Genomic DNA, 15,665 nt, shown 5'->3' on the forward strand with positions numbered 1-15,665 from the left:
GTTACTTAGGAGATTGTTGGGGCATCAAGCTGCATTGTTCTCAGCAAGATGGCGTTTGTTAAAGGCGGTGGACGGAGCAGCCACCATCCAAGCCGTGTCCTACATCACACTGAATTACTGCGTTGTGCAACAGTCAGTTCACAGGGCAACTAATAATGATCAAATATGGGTGAGTTTGCTTGGCGTGGCAGCCTGTGGGATCCAGTTTGAGCGGCACTGGCTTATTCTATCGATCATAAAATGTCACCCCCTCCCGAGAGACAATGAGATTAAATTAAACAGAACCACCCAAATTTTGGTTGCTGTCTAGGCGGCTGTATCGTGTATCACGCTCTCCAGGAACCAAGCTAGATACACCTGCGTTTGCCTATTTGTCACGCCCTGCAGTTCCCAGTTTTCACCAGTAGATGGCAATTGCTAATTTACTAGACACAGCACACATTGCAGCAGAATGGGACACCCTCCACTGTGGCTGGCTGGGATCGCTGCTTTGTAGCCGTCACCTTGACCTGCACTGGATTCCTCTAAAGTCAGTTCCTCAGGCATGCGAATGGGCGCAGGACGTGTCATATTAGGCTCCTCAATTTCCGCCCACCCAACACGTTCCCATCCCCCAGCTCAAGGCTCGTATCGGAGCGACCGGGGCACAGCTGTCAAAACTCTGACGCCTCCCGCGAGACGGGGTGGGGGGGGGGGGACTGCAGAAACCCCACCCTCATCTCCCTCCCTCACACCACATGCTCAAATTAACGGTCTACAAAAACAACCCCTTTTCAAAGATCACAGTTTTTGCCTGAAAACAAGTGGTCTTAATCAAGCTGTCTGCAGAATGCACTGAAAGGAGATAAAAATCTGCATCAAATGTCAGTGGAAATATTCGCAGGCGATTACTTACAGGCCCTGTCACACAACGGTTACACAGGCCTCACAAACCGTGTTCTCAGTCCCCTGACTTGTGTTTACAGTGCAGCCATTTAATTGCAGTGGGGATGTCAGAGTCCACAGGCAAAAAACACAACTTGGTGCAATATGCTCTTTTGGAAAATCTACAGAGCAACTCTGTGTACAAACAAACAATGTAGCACAATGCAGACTGTCAGCTTCGCAGTAAACATTGTAGAGTAAGCATTCTCAAATCAGGCCTCTGCTTCCTATAACTGCGAAGTTGCTGTTGAGGGCTGTCGTTCCTGCAATTTGTCCCTTGTGAAAGTCACTCAAATACATACGCTTGCCTATTTTTCCTGCTTACAACACATTAACTTATAGAACTGACTGTTCATTTGCCTGATATATAATGGCATCCTTGACAGGTGCCATTGTAATGAGACAATGTTATCATTTCACATGCCATAAAGAATTTTGCTACATGCCTTGAGTTTGACATACGTGGTGTAGTAGTTACACAGATGTTTAGGTAATTAGATGCCTTTATCCAAAGCAGTTTTGAAAAAGCAGGGGTCAGACAACGCCTGAAGCAACTGGGGAGATTTGGCCGAGTGGCCTTTCAATCACAGGAACAGTGTCCTCATCCTGTGTGTCCCAATCATTTTACTGCCACGGCACACTTCTGATAAGGTAATTATCCCAATGCACACCGTTCATTAACACATACTGCTAATCGGCTTTTACCAAAAACATGCATCACATTGCTCTTAACCTGTTGGCTGAATTTGTCCACGATCTTGTCTTTTTACTAGAGGGTGGTAATGTAAATGAATGGGTATATAGATGGATGTTTCTTTCTGTTTCCACTAGGGGGCACCCTTCCAGTTCTCATCTCATCGTACAAGACATGGTGAATGGGTCCTGCTGGTGTCTGTGCAGAAACTAGAATAGAAAAACATCAGAGTGCTTCCAGGTAGGAAAGAAAGATTCCTTAACCTAAGCTTTGTGTAACTGTTATTCCACCTTTCACTTATTTTCAGTCTTCTCTTCCTTCTATCCATTTTTCATGGCTGCTAATACGATGCACTTGTACAGCTGTGGCCAAAAGTTTTGAGAATGACACAAATGTTAATTTTCACAAAGTCTGGTGCCTCAGTTTTTATGATGGCAATTTGCATTTATTCCAGAATGTTATGGAGAGTGATCAGATGAATTGTAATTAATTGCAAAGTCCCTCTTTGCCATGAAAATGAACTTAATCCTAAGAAAATCCAGTTCCACTGCATTTCAGCCCTGCCACAAAAGGACCTGCTGACATAATTTCAGTGATTCTCTCGTTAACACAGGTGAGAGTGTTGATGATGACAAGGCTGGAGGTCACTCTGTCATGTTGACTGAGTTAGAATAGCAGACTGGATGCTTTAAAAGGAGGGTAGTGCTTGAAATCATTGTTCTTCCTCTGTTAACCATGGTTACCTGCAAGGAAACACATGCAGTCATCATTGCTTTGCATAAAAGGGCTTCACAGGCACGGATATCGCTGCTAGTAAGATTGCACCTACTGTAAATCAGCCATTTATCGGATCTTCAAGAACTTCAAGGAGGGAGGTTCAATTGTTGTGAAGAAGGCTTCAGGATGCCCAAGAAAGTCCAGCAAGCGCCAGGACCGTCTCCTAAAGTTGATTCAGCTGTGGGATCAGGGCACCACCAGTGCAGAGCTTGCTCAGGAATGGCAGCAGGCAGGTGTGAGTGCATCTGCACGCACAGTGAGGCGAAGGCTTTTGGAGGACGGCCTGGTGTCAAGAAGGGCAGCAAAGAAGCCACTTCTCTCCAAGAAAAACATCAGGGACAGACTGATATCCTGGAAAAGGTACAGGGAGTGAACTGCTGAGGACTGAGGTCATTATCTCTGATGAATCCCCTTTCCGATTGTCCGGAGAAGAAAAGGTGAGCGCTACCATCAGTCCTGTGTCATGCCAACAGTAAAGCATCCTGAGACCATTCATGTGTGTGGTTGCTTCTCACTCACAATGTTGCCTAAGAACACAGCCATGAGTAAAGAATGGTACCAAATCATCCTCCGAGAGTAACTTCTCCCAACCATCCAAGAACAGTTTGGTGACGAAAAATGCCTCTTCTAGCATAATGGAGCACCGTGCCATAAGGCAAAAGTGATAACTAAGCGGCTCGGGGAACAAAACATCGACATTTTGGGTTCATGGCCAGGAAACTCTCCAGACCTTAATCGCATTGAGAACTTGTGGTCAAACAAAAACCCACAAATTCTGACAAGCTCCAAGCATCCTCGGAGGAGATCCCAGTCCATCATTTAAATATATCTGTTTTACAGCAGTTTAGTGGGTAGTAATGTGGCTCGCAGCTGCAGGACTGGGGGTTCAGTGCTGCGCCCGAGACTTTGAGCAATTTGCAGATTCTCTTCATCTTGCTTAGGTTTCGGCCTAACTGCATGCTGCAGCCCAGTGACATGCAGTTAGGCTAATTAATGTCTCTGAATTGCCTGTTGTGTGTTTGGGTGCCATGTGATGAACTAAACACATCACCCATGCTGGTACCCCAACCTGGAGCTGCTAGCAACAGAGCTGTATTACAAGATGCATGTTTTACAATTTTAATTTAGCTTTCGATTTGTAAATAACCACAGCTGCACTTAGCATCAGAGCAGACATTTTGTGGATTCAGTTCGCTTTGTAAATGTTTGGTTTGAGGAGGAAATCGAGGTTCATTCTGCTTTGAAATAACCTTTTCTGGCACCATTGAGAGGGTTAAAGTGGGACCAAGCTGTGCAGGCTGGGCCTATTAATGAAGCACTGGAACACTGCTGCTTTCACACATGGAAGAGATTGCTGTACAGGTGTTTTGGGAGCTGAGGTGGTGCCCATAATCAGAGAGTCGAGTAAATCACTGCGAAACAGATCCCCGCGATCAGTAATGCAGTAATCAGTAACACAAACGTTCAACTGATTCTGTTTACCCTACAGTGTTTAATCTGAAAAATCACTTCCCAGGATCTATTTATTACCAATGTCACACTGGAGCTAAATGATTAACTTATTCCAGCAGATGAGAAACGTCGATTTAGTTACACTGTAGACTGCTGGTTTTATACAAAGCTACTTGAGATTTTGCCTGTTTCAACAGATGGAATAATTCAGCTTGGGTGTCTCCCACAAATGTTTGAAAGAAGGGGTCCTCCTGGGACACTAACAGGTAACCTAACTGTAACTGAAGCCTCATCGGGCTGCCAATTGTACCTTTTAAGGTACAGAAATGGACTCTGAGGAACATTTTTGTATCAATGGGGGTACATTAATGTTGTTTGTCTCTTGGGTACTGTACCCATAAAAGGTACAGGAATGTATGGTACAGTGACAAGCAAAGGTACAAACCAGCCCCCTTTTTCAGGAGCTTACAGTCAGCTTTTTCAGGCACTAATTGTGGAAGTACAGGGTGTTAAACTCTTCTCTGCTTCTCTTCCCTCAGTAATATGGCAGTGCAGGTTATGTATATCAGTGTGATGTACAGTGTGAGCGGCATGTATGTCAGTGTGATGTACAGTGTGAGCGGCATGTATATCAGTGTGATGCACAGTGTGAGCGGCATGTATGTCAGTTTGATGTACAGTGTGAGCGGCATGTATGTCAGTTTGATGTACAGTGTGAGCGGCATGTATGTCAGTGTGATGTACAGTGTGAGCGGCATGTATGTCAGTTTGATGTACAGTGTGAGCGGCATGTATGTCAGTGTGATGTACAGTGTGAGCGGCATGTATGTCAGTTTGATGTACAGTGTGAGCGGCATGTATGTCAGTGTGATGTACAGTGTGAGCGGCATGTATGTCAGTTTGATGTACAGTGTGAGCGGCATGTATGTCAGTGTGATGTACAGTGTGAGCGGCATGTATGTCAGTTTGATGTACAGTGTGAGCGGCATGTATGTCAGTGTGATGTACAGTGTGAGCGGCATGTATGTCAGTTTGATGTACAGTGTGAGCGGCATGTATGTCAGTGTGATGTACAGTGTGAGCGGCATGTATGTCAGTTTGATGTACAGTGTGAGCGGCATGTATGTCAGTTTGATGTACAGTGTGAGCGGCATGTATGTCAGTGTGATGTACAGTGTGAGCGGCATGTATGTCAGTGTGATGTACAGTGTGAGCGGCAAACACTTCAGTTTAGCCTGTTTGCTCTAAGCTGCACCATCGTCAGCCTTGGCAACACAACACCGGCAAACAGCCGCCTCACCTAGCAGAACATGCCAATCAGGGCCGGCTGTTACTGTGGTGGGCGTGGCCTTCTGTGCGACCTGCTCCCCCAGCTGGCCAGAAGATTGCTTCCAGATGCAATCAGAGCAGCTGAGTGAAGGTTTCGGGCGCGACGACGCACCGCGCTCCTCTTAACATCAGCCTCCTCTTGAAGCTCCGGCTGAGATTTACAGCTCTGCTGACAAGTTGTAAAATGGGGACGTGTGACGGCCATGTTGTTGCCGTGGCTCGCTAATCCCATTCAGTCTCGTGTCCCTCAGGATTCTCTCCTTAGCAGCCTGCGGCCCCCCCGGTTTGCTTCTCCCCGCTGCTGTTCCCTCACCCGGCCTCCTCTCTCCTCCCAGCTTCCCGCCAATCCGTCTCCCTGACGCGCCCTTGGCTCTGCTCCTGCCGGTGCCTGTCAAGGCCGCGCTGTGCGGCCGGGAGACACGCTTCCCGCTCAGCGGAGTCGCTGAGGGTGCCAGAAATCAGCCCGCACCTCTAATGTCAGCCCCATAAATTAAGGTGAACAGCCTGGTGTGTTGGATCCGTCCTCATCGCAAACCGGCTGTGGAGGGGTGATGCTGTGACCTTTGCGAAGGGTGTTCTGCATAATTATAATTTCTATGTTACATATCTGGGCACAAGTGAGACTTCCAACACTGTTCGGTTTCGATTAAGTGCTCCTTTTAAATGGTTTCATGGAAGAATAAATCTGCAATAAAAGCACCGAAATGAATAACAATAAATGTGTATCCAGTGAGGCCTGTATCTTGTCACACACAGGTCAAAACCACCTTCTATGAGGTTTTAAGCCCCTCACATGGTACTTGTAGTCACCATCAGCTCCCTCTACTGACCACTTCTGGGCATTACATTTGAGAGCATGGCCTAAATTCCTAAAAATTACTGCCACAGGTTGATTTAAGAATGGCCCATCAGGAAACAAGACTCCAAAATACCTGTGGAGCAGAATGCATCATGCAGGGAGATGCTGTTTGCTTCAGGCCACAGAGGGCGGCGTTTGCTTTCTTCTTTGAACAGGTTCTGCTTTTATGTACATTATAAACCCCTTTCTTGGACCTAATGATGTCATGCGAGGAGATTTCCAGCTGTGGATCATCTGCAAAGAAACATGTGATGTTGCAAACAGGTAATTAAGATGGACTCCTCATATTCTGCTCCCTTGGAGCTGGGGGTACCTGCAGATCCAGTCTACAGTGGGTTCATAAAGAAAAACCTTTGGGGAAAAAATGCATTTATTTTTTTTAAACAGAAGGCCAGCCAATAGGGGATGAGCAGCCTCCCCAGGTGGCTCCCAGCATTCCTGCAACAAGATCAATTCACAGCCAACAAAACCAATTCAAATCAGCGGCAGCTAAAAGCTGTAAAATTTTGACAGGGCTTAAACAGGAGGGTAATGTTAAGAGGAGCTCAGTGCGTTTCCACACCGAAATTCCTGTCATACTCTGACGCCAAGCGCTAGAGAAAACCACAATAAGCCGTCTTGCGCTGACGTGTCAAGAGTCAGCAACATTAACATCCTTTCTGTGTTCCGACAATGGCGGGGGGGGGGGGGGTGAGGAGTGGTGTCGGTTAAATGGGATATAATTACGGGTGGTACTGGGCTAGGGGGTTTTTGCGGGGCCCCCACTTCAGAAGAAGCAGAGCCGCGAGCCGTCAGCCACTTCTATGCGCAGTGCCGCAGTAGAGGCTGCGCAGGAAGCCATCGCAGCTCCAAGGCTTGAAGCACTTGGCAGAGATTTTGGGTCCAAACATTTCGAGGCACTAATGGAGCAGCTAAGCCACAATATAAACAGTTTTTGCACATGAAAGCCGAGACTTCTCTATTTAACCGACTAACAGGGGACGTGATTGGCATCCAGAGCATTAATGTCTCATTTTAATGTCGTTTTTAAGCTCATAGCCTCACACGTTGAGGAAAAGGGAGCATCTCGCTCTCCAGCTGTTAAAACACGCCCCCGTTACTTAGCGAAATTCCAGTTTGCGCGAACGTGTTTTATATTCATTTTTCTACGAGCATGTAATTTACAATCAGCAGGAGAGCGCCGCAGGCTTCGGGGTCTCATTCCAGAGAGACGCTGAACTCTGGTCAAACTGGCCAAAAAGCTTGTGGCTTGCAGGCCGCTGATTGTCAAAACACTGACGTCTGCATCGTGCTCGCGTGGCCGACGGGTCCAAGGCTGCCAAGCGGCGATCTTTCTTCCTTTGCTGTTGTTAAAACGCAGGATGGAGATAAAGCGAGTACGATAATGCAAGCCAGAGGCTCTCACTGTATGACATCAGATTGCGATTAGATGTCAAATCATGGTCGCTACCCTACAGCAGGTTTATGTTTAGCTTTTGTTTCTCAGAATAATTGAAATATCGCGGTGTCTATTTTATTGCTGCATTTTAAAAATAGCTATTTAGATCAGTAATCAAGGTCTCCACACTATGCATCTCCAGCACTTATACTCAGCTAGATCCTACCATTTAAATCCAGCCTATCTATGGGAATCAGATTGCTCCCTGTTTTTATTCGATGTACAGACTTGACCATTATAAAATGTGGGACCCAGTGATACATTTTCTGTCTGATGAAAGCCCCCCTTACACACAAAGGACGTGACTGTGATTCTTTGTCACATTGCAGAGGGTTTTTCATCTGCTGGGCTAAACAGGGTTGGGTGTGGGGTGAGTGTAACATATGTGGAAACACCGAGTCCAGGAGTGGGGGCCAGATAAAAGGAAAGAAGCAAACGAGAGGCTGATGTTTCAGGGACAAACAAAGTCTAACATTCACACGGAAATTCCAGGATTGGCAGGGTTCTGGGATACATTTGTTTAAGGTGAGGTGGACCTAATCTGTCCATCTAAGCATGGTCAGCTGACTCTTGCTTCTGAGATGTCAACGGGCCCCATCCCCACAGCATCGGCAGCGCTCAATAATCAGAGCAGGGTTTTCATTCCAACACGCACAAACTTCCTCCCCATTAATAATCGAATGCACTGGGATCCAGTACGTTGTCATGACGACAGCGTGCTTAATGCCAATCACCTATAGTTAAGAAACATGATATATTTCCATGATTATCGTTAAAGCAAAGTTCCTTTCCACAGCATGGGTGCTGTGGTCAGGATTGGTTTTGCATACTTTAATAGAGGTGAACTTCATTCCTACTCACATGCATGATCGTAGTCGAAGTAAGTGTTGGTGTGCAATGCACTACAGTTTTCTGTTTCCCGTTGTGTAATAAGTGAGCATGTGGTTGGGGTGTAACCAATGTCAACTTGAAGTCACACATGTTTTAATAAGGTCTCATATCATACTTTAGTGAATGTGTTTCATATTTTTAGATTGTCTCAAATCTTCTGCCATTTAGAAATAATGAAAACACCTGTGCACTTCCTCTATATGTGATTCTTTTGCTTAACCTAAGCACACACATTAGCTGGTTTCCTGAAGATCTCATACAAATGTAATTTCTCTAGAAGAATAATATGATGGAAGCTTCAGCTTCTTTCCCCCCCATCTGCAGTTGTTCAGGAGTTTGGTGCCTGCAGGCAGAAACGTACGTACACCTTGAAATGTGTCCGATCTACCTGCAGCCATCATCTCCTCACGGACTCTGCGGACAGAGGGGTTCCGTATCCGTCACAGATGTAAACCAAGGGAAATTCAGAGAGGAGATGCCATGCAGAGTTTTTGTTCTGGATGTGTGGAACTTTTCAGCTCACTGGGGGTATCTGATTGCGTATCCAGAATCAAAGACGGTGGGACCATCAGCTATTAGCCTAAGCAGTGCTATCGTTTTGTCAGATTTTCTCTCATCCACCCCACCCCCCACCCACCCCCTGACCCTTACCGTGTCGGGATATCTTTCCCAACTGTCAGTGAGTGGCTAATGGACTGTTCCGCCCTCCAGCCCGGGGCCCGGGGTACAGGGAGTAGAGGAACCGTTCCCCCACGTGGGACCGGCGCGATGGAGTCGCGATAAGTGGGGGTGGAATTCCTGTCTGGGTGTCCTGCATGACCTGGGTGGAGGTCCGAGTCAATGGCCGTCACTCGGCACCCTGGCCAGAAAAATGTCCCATCTCAGATTTTCTCTTCCTGTTTTTAGAATGCAGACAATAAATGAAAGAGGGGAAAATGACCCTTTTACCTGTAACAATGTCCGTGGATCCAAAGGGGGCTTTAATAGTCAGGCAGTCAGTGGCGAGCCGTCCATCCTCACTCACCCTGCACTCACATGCCCCCCACCCACCCTGATATCCGGGACTAATTATGTTCAGGACCGGCCCTTTTCTCAACGCGCAGCGCTTTATTGGATCTGAATGTGTTTTTTAAAACGAGGGAGAATAAACTTTTTTTTTTCCCCTGAAAAACAGAACTGAGTGTTTTGGAGAATTTTTGACTGCCGGTCCATCAGGGAAAGTCTTTTTTTGCACGGCCTCTGATGCGACTCAGATGATGAGCTTCCCTCAGATGCAGTGCAGATGGTGACTCGGGTGATTTTCATCTACAGCAACTTCACTGTCGTTTATCCACTTTGACTCATCAGGGTGCGCAATTTATTTTTTCCTTTTTTCCTTTGCCACTTCTGCAAATGTTAGCCTGCCTATCTATCTATCTATCTATCTGTCTTTCTGTCTGTCTGTCTGTCTATCTGTCTGTCTGTCTGTCTGCATTCATTTGATTTCTCCTAATGAAGTGTCATATATGGTTCTTTTATACACGGTTGACCCTTCTGCATCGCGACTTTCCCTACTGTGCTTCCGATATATCAGGAATCGGCATAAGAAATTAATTGAGAATTTTCTGGGAGTCCTGCGAAAGCTGCAGATGACACGCGAAGGCCAGCAGACAACATAATATCTCATAAATGCATAAAATATATTTACAGTGCAGGTTTGGAGGACACCAAGCGCGTTTAGGGCAGACTGTCATGTGATATCTCACAGTGATCTCTCAGTGATCTTTGTATCTCACATTTCTCATATCTTTTTGTTTTTCCAAGCTGTAGGGGGCCTGTTTCCTTAACCTCTGCAATGTGGCAGGGTTGACTATATTTTATATATAATTTATATATACAGGGGATAGCCCATATAACAAAAATGATGAAAAAAGAGTGGGGCTGGACATTGCTGAAGTCCTTTTTGGAACGTTCTTAGGCAAGTCCTGAACTATGTGTAGCGGACTAGTAGACCATTCTTCAAGAAGGAAAGCTTGCCCTCCTTTTTGGCATAAAGGAGGTGGTAATCTACTTTCCACTCCAAATCCTCCCTTAGAGATGCAATGTTGTTTAGGTCTTGTGATTTGGGGGACAGGCAAGGTGTTTTACTTCATCCTGATGTTCATCTTGAATTTGTTAGTGGTGTGTTTGAGGACATTAGCATCCTGGAATATGGGAACATCAGGAGGGAACAGTGTTTGCGCCATAAGGTGCACATGGTCCTGTATATGGCCTCATATTGCTTGGCTGATACACAAACATGTCGAACCTAATGACTCCCACAAGACGACTACTGATACCAGCGGGCATTGTGGGGTGAAGGAATTCTTTGGCTTTCCCAAAACGCAAACCCTCCCAGATGCTGGAAAATAGTTAGAAGATGGCTCATTACTTTTTTTCCATAGCGGGCTGGTCTAGATTTGTGTTCTTTACATCAGTGTATGCCTCTTTGTGCAATGAACTTGGATACAAGCGATTTACAAATATACTTTGCAATATATAATCTACTGCTCTGTGACATTGCCCATCTTCAACATATGCTGCATTCCCCCTTACATATTCAATAATTTTACAGATTTTAGAATAAATGCATTTGCAGTTTGGACAAAGACTCTGGGTCTGTCTGTCTGTCTGTCTATCTATCCTATATTGTCAAAAGTATTGGGACCCTCCAAATCATTGAATTCAGGTGTTCCAATCACTTCCATAGCCACAGGTATATAAAATCAAGCACCTAGGCATGCAGACTGCTTCTACAAACATTTGCGAAAGAATGGGTCACTCTCAGGAGCTCAGTGAATTCCAGCATAGTACCGTGATAGGATGCATTCGTGAAATTTCCTCGCTACTAAATATTCCACAGTCAACTGTTAGTGGTATTATAATAAAGTGGAAGCAATTGGGAACAACAGCAACTCGGCCATGAAGTGGTAGACCATGTAAAATCACAAAGCGGGGACAACGTATGCTGAAGTGCACAGTGTGCAGAAGTCGCCAACTGTCTGCAGAGTCAATAGCTACAGGCCTCCAAACTTCATGTGGCCTTCAGATTAGCTCAAGAATAGTGGGTTGAGAACTTCATGGAAGGGGTTTCCATGGCTGAGCAGCTGCATCCAAGCCTTACATCACCAAGTGCAATGCAAAGCGTTGGATGCAGTGGTGTAAAGCACGAGACGTGGAGACGTTCTCTGGAGTGACAAATCACGCTTCTCTGTCTGGCAATCCGATGGATGAGTCTGGGTTTGGAGGTTGCCAGGGGAACGGAACCTGCCAGACTGCATTGTGCCAAATGTAAAGTTTGGTGGAGGGGGGAAAGAAAGAGAAAAAGTGCTGTCTGCTGAAATGGATGAACAAGTTGTCACTGCACCAATGTGAGCAGTGATGTAGCGTGGTTGGGGGGCAGGATAAATTTGGGGGTGGATCCCAGGCACCTGCTGAGTGGGGGAGGGGCAGGAGCAGCCCCAGGTGAAGCTGAGTGCTTATTGTGCCGGGGCAGGAGTTAATTATGGGGCTAAAGAGGATCAAAGGGCATTGTGCTCTGCTGGGCTCCTGTGAGCTCTGCTGCTGAAAAGCATTCTGGGAAACTGGGAAAAAACCAACACACACACACACACACAGAGCAAGAGAGAGAGAGAGAGGAGAGAGACGTACAGACTTGTACTCATATCTTTGTGCAGACTGCCCATTTATTACTATGGGCAAGACCTTAATCCCAACAATGACAACCCTAACTGCTACCCAGCCCTGACCTTAACCATAAGTAACCAAGTCTTTTGATATTTTTAGTTTTTTGATTGTAGTAACAGATCTTTATGAATCTCATCTTTGTCATGATTGAGCCACAAATGGAGTAAATAATCGCCCTGAGAGTCGGCAGAAGGTGCTTGTGCTGCAGGGCACCGAGGCTGATGTTGCAAATGAAACAGAGACACTTACGTGTGGACAGTCTGGGCTAAATTTCTGAAAAGTCATCAGATGTAGCACAATTGATATTAAACTTCTTTAAAAAATATTTTCTCTATTAAAGAATTCCATGCACAGCTGTAACCTGGAAATAATGTTCTCGCTTTGAAAATACGAGACACTTCTTCGCATGTCTCTCTCTCACTTTCTGTCTCCCTCAGTCACTTGTTCAGGTTTCTAGCTTCCCTTCTGAGATGACCAGCAGAATAACCAAACGGCTATTGGCCATATGCTCATTTCCAAGGCTTGACCTTAGAATCCTCTGCTCTTCTAGATTCCCACATGCTTTGCAGACTAATGATGACATTTATCCTGTATCTCCATGTCACCAGGGCTGGACGGCTCCTCTGGCATTTGCGACCTCTTCCAGAGGGTTGAAAAGCTGGGCCTTACAGATGTTTAGCACTCCAAAAATCATTCCAAGATGGCTGAGACGTCTGCAGATGAGCTTGCATGTCAGCACGCATCTTGCGTTTTCCCCGTGTTCCTACGCTTTGTCCCCGAGCTTGAGTCCGTGTACGAACACCCAGTTCCACCTGCCAGGGCCACCAGCCTCGCTGCCAGATGCCCGGCTGGCCTTCCTCCTCGTGAAGTTTAAGCAAACTCCAGATGATACCTCACTAAACTATAACAGTGCTGGTACAGCTGCTACAGTTCCTCGCTTCCTTCGCTACTCACGGCCCTAATGTCATTAGCAGTGTTTTACAGACTCTTTGCCAAGTACAGAACATTTTTACTTGCACTAGGTTGCCTTGCCAGTATATCAAACACAATTGCATTTTCAAAATCCTTTTTTTTACCAAAGAAAAACATTTGCCTCATTATAGAGTCATTTAATAGGCTAGAAAAGTACATAATTATCAATGGGAATAGTTAAAACAGGAATATTTTTTGTACTATAAAAGTGCAGAAAATCTTACCAAAGTTAATTCACATATAGACAAGTAAAAGTTCACAATATTTCACAGTTGTCGTTCAGGGTAAATGGATCGTATAAGATTAAACACAAACAAAATCTCAGATAAATGTTTTCAGATTTAAACTGGGAGCAAGCAAGTATCGAGTAACTATAAACGTGTGAAAGACTGAACACTCTGCTAATGGGGGTAAAGGATTATTAAACGATCATGATGGAAGTTTGAGAACGACACAAGCTCTCCATGGAGCCGTCCCCTTTGCCTTCTCTTTTTACTGTTTCTTCACCGTCTGTCCAGTAGAGGCTGGTACCTTTCCTGCAGGTGGCAGATCAGCTCAGGCCTTCAGCTACAACTGAACACGAAGCTTAGAGACATAAAAAAAGGCTCAGAGGATAAACCCGCCATTTGACACAGTTACCGTTTTTAACAGGAATTTTAAACTATGGTTCAGAAATTTAAACAGAGGTTCAAGAGCCTCACAAAAACTCAGCCATTACTGTTTTCAGTTCATTTTGGTCTTTGCTTCAGAATTTGACCAGACGATAAATGTAAGGTTCAGCTTTTTTGAATGCAGTCCTAGTCACAGCAACAGATGACCTGATTAGTTTATTCAGATCTTGGAACGTAGCCTTAGGCGGGAAAATTGATCTTCCATTTTTTGCAGTTTTTCCAGCACACTGAATACGACCATAGTAACAGAAACACAGCAACTGACTGCAAAGCAGACATTTTGTCATTGCAAAGACCCAGAAATTATTTTTTTCCCCCGAGATGTCATATCCTTTTCTCTAAAACGGCAAACAAGAGCCATTGATACAGCCTTAATCTGACTTCAAATAATGAATTAAAAGCGGAAATTTAAGAAATGTGCCTCTTTCGAGCCATCAGCTATAATTAAAGGCCTGCTTGACTTCAGGCAGCCTAATGTTTTTTGGTGGGTGGCACAGCAGAGACCACAGGGAAGTGCATTCCGGTGGGGGGGGGGGGGGGGGGGGGGGGGTTACTTAGCTGAAGTGGAATACTACACACAAAACCTCTGCTAATCATTACAGAGATGTGCCTTTTTTGTTTGGAAGGACTGCACCATTTATAGCTTTCAGCAGATTTAACAATGACATGCGGACTGAAATCCTTAAGGAGATATTTAAACAAGAAGTAGACTGTTTTTCATTTTTAATTCAGACACGCAGTAATGGGAACTGGCATTTCTAAATTGCCCATAGTATGTGACTCTGAGTGTGTGTGTGTGTGTGTGTGTGTGTGTGCCCTGTGTTGGACTAGCATCCTCTATGGAACGTGCTGTTGCTTTAGGCCGTGTGCTGCCTTGGATAGGATCCACACCCGCCCCCCCCTGCCCCGATAAGTGGTGGGGAGATGGATGGATGGATGGATTTTACCCTTTTTATTTAGCTAGAGTGTTAAATTGTTGGGTGGATATCTAAAGCAGTGTTTCCCAACCCAGTCCTCGGGGAACCCCAGACAGTCCACGTTATTGCTTCCTCTCAGCTCCCAGCGCACCTGTACCAGGTATTCGGTGTTCCTGATTGGCTGGGAGCTGGGAGGGAGCAAAAATGTGGACTGTCCGGAGATCCCCGTGGACTGGGTTGGGAAACACTGATCTAAAGGTCAAAACCATCTAAATGTGTCCAATTGCTGGTGCATTTCCTGGAGCAGTTAAAGCAGGGGAGCACAGAGGTTAGCCTTCAGGGTAGTGACACCACTAATGTCTAGCAAAGGAGCAGCCAAGAGCTTTAACTCCTCCTCCCAATGTCATACATGAAGATCCTTCTGGAAGGAAAGGGTGTTCAATAGGCCATCCACCATTTTCTGTAACTGCTTATCCTGGTTGGGGAAATGGGGAGTCTGGAACCTATGGGTGCAAGGCAGCGAACAACCCAGGACAGGCCGCCAACCCATCACAGGACACACACACACACACCATTCACTCACAGTACATCCACTCACACACACACACACCATTCACTCACACATGCACATCTATGGGCAATTTGGTACGTTCAATTATCCTCAGCATGTTTTTGGACCGTAGGGCAAAACTGGAGCATCCAGATGGAATCCCATGATGACACAGGGAGAACATGCAAACTCCACACACATGGAGCCATGGTGCAGACTCAAGTGCCAGTCCCAGATGTGTGAGGCAACGGTGCTAATCACTGCCCCCCCCCCCCCCCAGAATGTTGCGCTATTTCCCTATCTGAGCAGCTGATGGTTGGTACGTTGCTCAGTTGAACTGATGGACTGTCACACAGCACCCTTAATGAAAAATGTGAGCTGCTACACCTGAACCTGCTGAAGGATGCAATCTAGCTAATTCAGTACTTTGGCAGTTGGTCAGTGTCAATTAGTTGAGCAGATGTTGCATGATGAGCATGAGGAGGG

This window comes from Paramormyrops kingsleyae, chromosome 23 (assembly GCF_048594095.1).
Source record: "Paramormyrops kingsleyae isolate MSU_618 chromosome 23, PKINGS_0.4, whole genome shotgun sequence".
Classification (NCBI taxonomy): domain Eukaryota; kingdom Metazoa; phylum Chordata; class Actinopteri; order Osteoglossiformes; family Mormyridae; genus Paramormyrops; species Paramormyrops kingsleyae.